Source organism: Nycticebus coucang, chromosome 10, assembly GCF_027406575.1.
Source record: "Nycticebus coucang isolate mNycCou1 chromosome 10, mNycCou1.pri, whole genome shotgun sequence".
NCBI classification, from domain to species: Eukaryota; Metazoa; Chordata; class Mammalia; order Primates; family Lorisidae; genus Nycticebus; species Nycticebus coucang.
Window position 1 is genome coordinate 107,305,399 of NC_069789.1, and position 9,830 is coordinate 107,315,228.

Here is a 9,830-nt window from a genome sequence, read left to right on the forward strand (position 1 = left end):
AATAATGCCTGTATGACAAAAAATTTTCAAGCCTTTTTTAGTTATAATGTAAACACTTTATAATAATAATTAAAATAACTTAAAGTCTAAAATATCTCAGAATGGGAAAATAAATCTATTCCCTATTTGAGTAAAGTTTACAAAAACAATTTTTAAAAATATAGCCATACAGCACACAGATTTCTTTAAATGTTGAGAAGTCTCTTATTACTAATTTAGAAATGGAAATCATGTCACCATGTCACAGAATAGAGGTCTGCTATAAACTGTCATAAAGCACAAGGACGTATTAATTGTGAGAAAATGTTCACTTACAATATACATTACTCAAAATTACTTAAAATTATACATTACTTAAAATTATTCAAAGAAAAAGACCAAAAGAAATGTGGCAAATAAATTATTAACGTTTAGATTTTGCTTACAATATATAGAGAAAGGCAAAAATTTAAAAAAAAATTAGATTCTACGTATCTTCTTTTTTTATTTATTATTAAATCATAGCTGTGTACATTAATGCAATCGTGGGGCACCATACACTGGTTTTATATACCATTTGACATATTTTCATCAAACTGGTTAACATAGCCTTCCTGGCATTTTCTTAGTTATTGTGTTAAGACATTTATATTCTACATTTAGTAAGTTTCACATGTACCCTTGTAAGATGCATTGTAGGTATGATCCCACCAATCACCCTCCCTCCGCCCAGCCTCCCGATTTTGTGTATGTTCTCGAAAATCAGTAAATCAGACAAAAATCAGCAGAAACACGGATGACAATAATAAAATCTTTAGAAGATACACTTAACATCTTACTTTGTTTCTTTCTTTCTTTTTCTTTTTGAAGTGGAAGCTTTACTCTGTTTACTCAGGCTAGAGTGCAACGGTGTCAGCCTAGCTCATGGCAATCTCAAACTCCTGGGCTCAAGCAATATCCCTGCCTTAGCCTCCTGAGTAGCTGGGACTACAGGCACCTGCCACAGTGCTCGGCTAGTTTTTCTATTTTTAGTAGAGACAGGGTTTTTCTATTTTTTGTAGAGAAGTGGTCTCACTCTTGCTCAGGCTGGTCTCAAACTCCTGAGCTCAAGCAATCCACCTGCCTCGGCATCTCAAAGTGCTAGGATTACAGGCATGAGCCACTGAACCTGTGCCAGTAACATCTTACTCTTACATTATTGAAAATTTACAGGCTGGGTGGGGTGGCAGGCACCTGTAGTTTTTCTCTGTGCATTTTCTTTCAGAACAAGTTATTCAAATGTGACAGTGATATCTTCACAGTGTATGGTCTACAGTTAAGATTCTCTCTGGGTGGGTTAGAGTCATCTGATGAACTGGGCAATTTTCCAGGTGATGTAAATATACTTACACAATGGGAATTACTGGCCTAAATACTCACCGTGTAAGATATGATTCTTAGGGATGTAGATAAATATTTATCTAGGTGAAAGCCTATGGGACATACTTACTCTTTAACACATGGTTTCTTCAGTGATGCATGTGCTGGTTGTTTGTATTCTTCGGATTATTTTCTTCTTGGTGGAGCGCAAGGTCAAAGTTCCATATGTAGGACACAAGTTACCAGAAATCATGTTTTCATATAAGGTCTGAGTTGACTAATTTACATGTGAAAACTTTTAATTCTATTCAATCCAGCTGCATCTTGGATTAAATTGTTGTCCTAAAATGAGGCAAGATTTCATAAGTAAAATAAATACAGTGACTACAATGTAGGCTGTGTGGTGGGTGCTAATCCATACTAAGAAGTCCTGTTTCTTAGAAAGAAGCCCAGACTTAGGATACAGTTTCATAAATTACATCTCCTAAATGTCTCATCCTCACAAATTTGGCAGTTCTGCTCCATTATAACAACTGTAAAAGTCTCTCTGAAGGGTGACATGGATTAAGTGTTAGGAAGTAAAAGGCCTTAGAAGCCCAGGTAATGTGGAAAAAAATGACTTCACATGACAACCACTTAGAGTGACCCACTTAAACAATAAATAGATTGAGGCCAAAGCCTAAATCTGACTGTTGAGCTGGAAAGTGAGCTAAGGAGACCCCATCCAGGGGGCAGGGAGAGGCTGACAGATCAGGAATAGATGAAGCTCTAATGATTGGGGTTTATGATTTCTTGGGGAGATGCGGCACAGAAAAAGGGGGAAACGGGCTGGGCGCAACTGCTCACGCCTATAATCCCAGCACTCTAGAAGGCCAAGGCAGGTGGATAGCTTGAGATCACGAGTTCAAGACCAGCCTGAGCAAGAGTGAGACCCCCATCTCTCAAAACAAAACAAAACTAGCTGGGTGTTGTGGTGGGTGCCTATAGTTCCAGCTACTCGGGAGACTGATGCAAGAGAATCACTTGAGCCCAAGAGTTTGAGGTTACTGTGACCCATGACAGCATGGCACTCTACTAGGGCACAAAAGTGAGACTCTGTCTCAAAAAAATGGAGTGGAGAAATGCCTTAGGGCCCAAGGGAAGATGGCAGATCTGCCAGGATAAACTATGTAGTCAGTAGCCCAATGGCCTGGTCAGTACAGTTCCTGAATGCTCACCATAGTAGTAAATAGCAGGCATATGAGCAAGATTCTTAAGGTCCAGTTGATGAGGACTTTCCAGGGCTGATGTTCTTAGACTGAATGGACCAGCAACATGGTCTAACTTTGGCTTCAGGGGGACTCAGACCCTCATCCCTCATGCTACTCTAAGAATAGAAGTGCTTGGCCCACAAAGGCTGAATGGGCAGGGTTATTGGGTTCTGTGGGTTTGTGGGAGCAAGAAAAAGTGTTTTATGTGCCTCACCCCCAATTTTGTGGCAAGATTATACTAGATGTGGAGGACTGAGCAGGCTGCTCCCTACTGAAATCAGAGAGACAACATGGTCTTTCTAGCTCTACCTCCCAAAGTTCTTGGGCTCCTGACAATTTGTGCATCCAGTCCCTGCAGCCCATCTGGTTGCATGTTCCTTGTGATACTGGTGCCTCCTGACTTAACTGTCCAAGCTTCCCTGATGGTACCTCCTGCAACCTGCTTGAGCCAGCAGCAATCATACGTGTGCCCTAGCCTCTGATCTTAGGCAAAAGCAGTTCAGAAGAAATGAAATTCTTTTTTTTTTGTAGAGACAGAGTCTCACTGTACCACCCTCGGGTAGAGTGCCGTGGCGTCACACGGCTCACAGCAACCTCTAACTCTTGGGCTTACGTGATTCTCTTGCCTCAGCCTCCCGAGCAGCTGGGACTACAGGCACCTGCCACAATGTCTGGCTATTAGAAATGAAATTCTTTTCAGTAAGTGCCCACTTGCTGGAACAACAGGACATTTATAGGTAAAAAATTATTATTGACACAAACCTCACATGTTATGCAAAAATTAACCCAAAAGATCAAATTCTTGGATGTAAAACACAATTATAAAATTTTATTTAAAAGACAAACAGAAAAACATCTTCAGAAACAATGGCTACATTACAAAAGGTTCTCAAATGAAATAATTTTACATCTCAAGGAACTAGAAAAAGAAGAAAATAAGCCCAAAGTTTACAGAAGGAAGGAAATAATAAAATCCAGAGCAGAAAGGAATCAACTAGAGAATAAAAAAGACAAAACTAAAAGAGTTTTTTTCCCCAAAGTACAAACTCTAGCTAGAATAGCCAAGAAAAGAGAGAAAAGACACAAATAAATACAATTAGAAATGAAAGAGGATGGCCTGGCGCCTGTAGCTCAGTGGTTAGGGCGCCAGCCACATGCACTGGGGCTGGTGCCTCCAAACCCAGCCCCTGCCTTCTAAACAATAATGACAACAACAACAACAACAACAAAATAGCCAGGCATTGTAGTGGGTGCCTGTAGTCCCAGCTACTTGGGAGGCTGAGGCAAGAGAATCACTTGAGCCTAAGAGTTTGAGGTTGCTGTGAGCTTTGACAGCACTCTACCAAGGGTGTCATAGTGAGACTCTGAGAAAAAAAAAGAAAAGGACATGAAAAAGGAGATATTACACATGCTGCCACAAAAATAAAAAGATCATAAGGAATAATTGTGAACTATACATCAACAAATCAGACAATTTCAAGAAATGGATAAATTCCTAGAAACATGCAGCCTACTAAGACTGAATCAGGAAGAAAAGGACAGCTTTAACAGAGCAAGAACCAATGAGGAGATTGAAAGAGTAATAAAAAAATCTACCAAGTAAGAAAAGCCCAGGATCATATGGTCTCATGGGTGAATCCCACCAATTCTGTCCAGAAGCTATGATCCTAACTCCTTCTTAAACTCTTCTAAAAATAAAAGAGAAATCCCAGCATTCTGGAAGGCTGAGGTAGTTTGACTGCTTGAGCTCATGAGTTTGAGACAAGCCTAAGCAAGAGCAAAAACAGAAAATCTAAGTGAATGTTGTAGGGGGTACCCGTAGTTCCAGCTACTGGGAAGGCTGAGGCAAGATGATCACTTGAGCCCAAGAGATTGAGGTTGCCATGAGCTATATGCCATAGCACTCTACCTAGGGCGACAGTGTGAGACTCTGTCTCCCCCAAAATAAAAAATAAAAATAAATAAATAAATAATAAATATAGAAGAGAGACCACTTCCAAACTCATTTTATAAGATGAATATCACCCTGTTAACAAAGCCAGACAAAGACACTATGAGAACATCAATGACAGCAAAATCACTACAAGCCAATATACTTGATGAATATGGATGCCTAAACCCCCAATAAAATATTATCAAACCAAAATCGACAACACATTAAAACAATCATACATCATGACTAAATGGGATTTATCCCTAAGATGCAAGTTTGAATCAATATACACAAATCAATGTGATACACCACTTTAACATAATGAAGGATAAAAACTACACAATCATCTCAGCATACGCAGAAAATGCATTTGATAAAATTTATCATCCTTTCATGATAAAAATCTCAACAAATTAAGTGTAGAAGGAACTTAACACAATAAAAGCCAAATATGAAACACCTACAGATAACATCATACTCAATGGTGAAAAAATGAAAGCTTTCTCTCCAGTATCCAAAACAGGCAAGGAAGCCCACTCTCCCCACTTTTATTCAACATAGTGTAGTCATCTCCCAGTATCCACAGGGGCTTGGTTCTGGGACCCCCCCCCATCCAAAATCTGTGGATGCTCAAGTCCCCTAATATAAAATGACATAGTATTTTCATATAATCTGTATATCATCCTGCATAGTTTACATCTTCTCTAAATTAGTTATAATACCTAATATAATGTAAATGCTGTTATACGGTATTTTTATTTGTATTTTTAAAACTGTTGTTTTATTTTTTATTGTTCTTCCCCTATATGTTTTTGTGTCAGCGTTGAGTGTATCTCTAGATATGGAACTCACAAGTGGCTAACCTTACTGAAGTCCTAGGCAGAGCAATTAGATAAGAAACAGATATAAAGGCATCCTAATTGGAAAGAAATAAGCAAAATTACTGTATTTTGCTAGGTATAATGCACACTTTTTTTTTTTTTTTTTTTTCAGTTTTTGGCCAGGGCTGGGTTTGAACCCGCCATCTCCAGCATATGGGACCAGTGCCCTACTCCTTTGAGCCACAGGAGTAGCCCTATAATGCACACTTTTTTGCTCAAATTTTTGACCAAAAAAAAAAAAAAGAGGCCGGGCGTGGTGGCTCACGCCTGTAGTCCCAGAGCTGTGGGAGGCCGAGGCGGGTGGATTGTCTGAGCTCAGAGGTTCAAGACCCATATGAGCAGCAGTGAGCCAGAGTAAGACCCCGTCTCTACCAACAACATCAAAAACAGTCAGCACCGCAGGAGAAAGAAGAAAATCAACAAAAAAGGAGTACTTCAAACAAAGAAGAATGACCAAGCACACTGAAATTAAAAAAAAAAGAAAAGAAAAAGAAAAAGGAAAAGGAAAAAATCCCAAACTCACAACACCACCCTCCAAAAAAAGAAAGAACACTTCTGAGAGCCCGCTGTGCTGTTTGGCTGTTGCGGTGAACCAGACGGGCCTCTTCAACCCTAGCAGACGCAAAAGGGAGACCCCAGCACTCACAGGGCGATCTCGCGGGCTGGCAGCAGCCGTTGGTCCAATGACCACCCAGCAAGAGGGCGCTTCTTGGGGCCGCGATCTGGGGGCGGGACTTCCGCAGACGCAAGTCTAGGGCGGGTCTGCGCTCGCTGTGTGGAGACTCGAGTTTTGGGGCCGCTTGCCAGGTGGGTCTTAGGGACCGTGAAGGGAGAGACAGGGGAAGAGAATAGGATCCACTCTAGACTCTTGTCTTGGCTGGCGCGTGACCTCTGCAGACTTGCACTCTGAGCCTCGTTAGCATGGGCATGAGGCCCTGAAGTGTGGATGGGGAGGCAGATGTCTCGACTTAAACTGGAAAGCATTTGACTTTCTCTGTTTTCTGAAAGGCGTATAAAGGCGGCTTCTATTCTATTCCCCTGTGGTTTCCCTGCTCAGTCCTTAAAACTGCCTGGGAAAGAGCCCTTGCCCAAGGGTCGGGTCTCCATACAGTGAGCACAGACCTGACCCCACGTCTGAGGAAGTCCCGCCTTCACCCCGCGGCCCCAGGAAACGCCCCCTGCTGTGTTGTCATTGGAGAAGCGCCCGCCGCCGGGCACCGCCCTCTGGGTTCTGTGGTTTAAGTAGTGTATCTGCCAGGCTTGGGTGAGTTTGTCCGGTTCGCCATTGGGACCACCGGACAGCACGCGGGCTCTGATTAGTGTTTCAATGTTTCAAAGCAGGGACCGCGCCCAGATTTCTGTGGCCCCCTGGGTCAAAGCCCCATCCTCAGAGGTTTTATATCTTTGGGTGCGTGTCCTTCAGCAAGTCTCAGATCCTCGGGGAGAAAAAATGAAGATAATCTGCTGCCTGCTGTGTAACCCTTCCTGGGTCCTGGACCTTAGGGCACTTTACACAAGAGGGACTGAATTCTTTCTTTTTTTTTTTTGAGACAGTCTCACTTTGTTTCTCTCGGTAGAGTGCGGTGACATCACAGCTCACCGCAACCTCCAGCTCTTGGGCTTAGGCGATTCTCTTGCCTCAGCCTCCCGAGTAGCTGGGATTACAGGTGCTCGCCACAACACCCGGCTGAAAGGGACGGTGGGCAACGATCACGCCTCAACCAGGCTGGGGGTCATTTAAGCCTTCGGGACCCCTCCCGGGTCCCACTCGGTTCACAGGGTCCTACTGCGGCCGCGCCGAGGGAACAGACGCCGGTACGTGCACCCGCTGTAGCCCTCGGCCACTGGTTCCTGGCACCCCAACATAGGAGATGGTGTTGTCCTTGGATTTTTCGCCTTTCTCTCTCCCTACCTTATTGGGTGTTTAGAGTCCCCAGAAGGGACCCTCATTTTCGTGTTTTTTTTTTCCTGAGATCAGTTCTCACTACTCAAACTCCTGGCCTCAAGCAATCCTCCCATCTCAGCCTACCAAATTGTTAGGATTACAGGTGTGAGCCACCATACCCAACCTAGTTTTTTTTTTTTAATTAAGGGAAATCAGATTATCGGTTTCTCCTAAATATTTCAAAACTGTTTTCTAAAACATTTCATAATATTATTTCCCAAGTTAAATACTGAAAAGCCTTAATGGTTCTTCAAAAATTATATCTATGTTTCATTTTTAGTTGTATTCTCATCTGTAATGGTTAATTTTCAGTATTTTTATAGATTTCTATTTGAATTTTTGTAATTTTGTAAATATGTTTCAACCAATGACTTAGAAAAATTAACAATACATGGAAAACTTTTTACCTGTAAAGAGATTTGAAATTTTGACTAGTCAATTTTTTTTTTGTTTTGAGACAGAGTCTTACTCTGTTGCCTTAAGTATAGTGCTGTGCCATCATAGCTCATACCAACCTCAAATTCCTGGGCTCAAGCCATCCTCCTACCTCAGCCTCCTGATTAGCTGGGACTATAGGCACTCACCACAGTGTATGGCTATTTTTAGTAGCGAAGGGGTCTCCTCCTTGCTCAGTCTGGTCTTGAACTCCTGAGCTCAAGCAATCCACCCACCTCAGCCTCCCAGAGTTCTGGGATTAAAGGCATAAGCCACTGTGCCCAGCTATTGATTTTGAAAAGCTAGGTTTTGTTCAAACACAAAATAGCAAATATATGATTTTACAGCCAAAATTATATTTCTAGAAAAAATTAGTTCACCAATCAAAATGGTAGTAAAAGGGTTAGTCACAACCCTGTAGAAACGTAGTATAACTGATATGTCATTTATTATACAGCAGAACTATATGACTGGTACTTTTTAATCATTGTTTTTTTCCTGTATTCCTACTCACCAAAACAATTTTAGGAATGCATCTTATAAATGTAAAAGCATGTCAAATATACTGTTTTCCCATAGATACCTCCTATCAGACTGATGAAATTGCCACCTAGACCTAGTGTGCTGAGTTTGCCATAACCTCGTTTTGAACTTTGTATAATGCTTTTGCTACATCTTTCACTTAATTCTTAGTCTGTTAATACAGATTACATTAATAGAGTTTGAATTCTTGAATCAACCTTACATTTCTAATAAATCTCCCTAAATTATGATTATTATTGCTTATATACGTATATGGCTGGATTCAATTTGTTAAAATTTTGTTAAGGCTTTGGGTCTATATTCATGAGGGTATTGGTTTTTAGTTTTGTTTTAATGTAACTGCCTACTTTTGATATCATGTTAATGCTAGCTTTCCTATAATTAATTGGGAAGTGTTTGAACCTTTATCTTTTTGGAAAAGTTTGTATACAATCAATATCACCTTCTTCCTTCATATTCTGGGGATGATCCTTAGCTGATGTCATCAAGAAAAATTAATCTTAGTCCTACAACACAAAGAACTGAAATACGCTAACTCAAATGAACAGAAAACAGATTCTTCCTTAGAAACTCCACAAAAGAAGATCATCCTGCCAACACCTCGATTTTAACTCAGTAAGACTTGTGTCATACTTGTGACCCACTGAACTCTAAGATAATACATTTGTTTCTTTCTTTTATATTTTGAGACAGAGTCTCACTTATTAACCCTAGGTAGAGTGCTGTAATGTCACAGCTCACAGCAACCTCCAAATCCTTGGGCTTAGGTGATTCTCTTGCCTCAGCCTCCTTAGTAGCTGGGATTACAGGCGCCTGCCACAATGCCTGGCTATTTTTTTCTTCTGGTTTGGCCAGGGCTGGGTTTGAACCCACTACCCTCGGTATATGGGGCCAGCGCCTTACCCACTGAGCCACAGGTGCTGCCCCAGTTTGTGGTACTTTCTTAGAGTAATAGAAAGCTAACAGTTTTATTCTGTGATTAATTTTCTATTTCCTAATGCAAGAATATTTTCTAGGCTCATGATATACCTTTTCTGCTCCAACCTGGAAACAGTCTCTAATTTGAGGAGTTCTGGTTCCTTTTATTTAAAACAAAATGTAAATATAAGTATACACACACATATTCACACAAACACACCAATAACCAACTTTACTGGCAGTAAAGATGCTCAAAGACTCGAATCCCACTGCTTGATGGGCTGCCTCAGAAGAGGTAAGAGATATGTACATATTATCTGTATACACTGAATTCTTTTTTTTCCTGAGACAGAGTCTTACTTTATTGCCCTCGGTAGAGTCCGTGCATCACAGTTCACAGCAACCTCCAACTCCTGGGATTAGGTGATTCTATTGCCTCAGCCTCCCAAGTAACTAGGACTACAGGTGCCTGCCACAACACCCAACTATTTTTTGTTGCAGTTTGGCTGGGGCCAGGTTTGAACCTGCCACCCCCGGTATATGGGGCCAGCGCCCTACCCACTGTGCCACAGATGCTGCCCCTATAC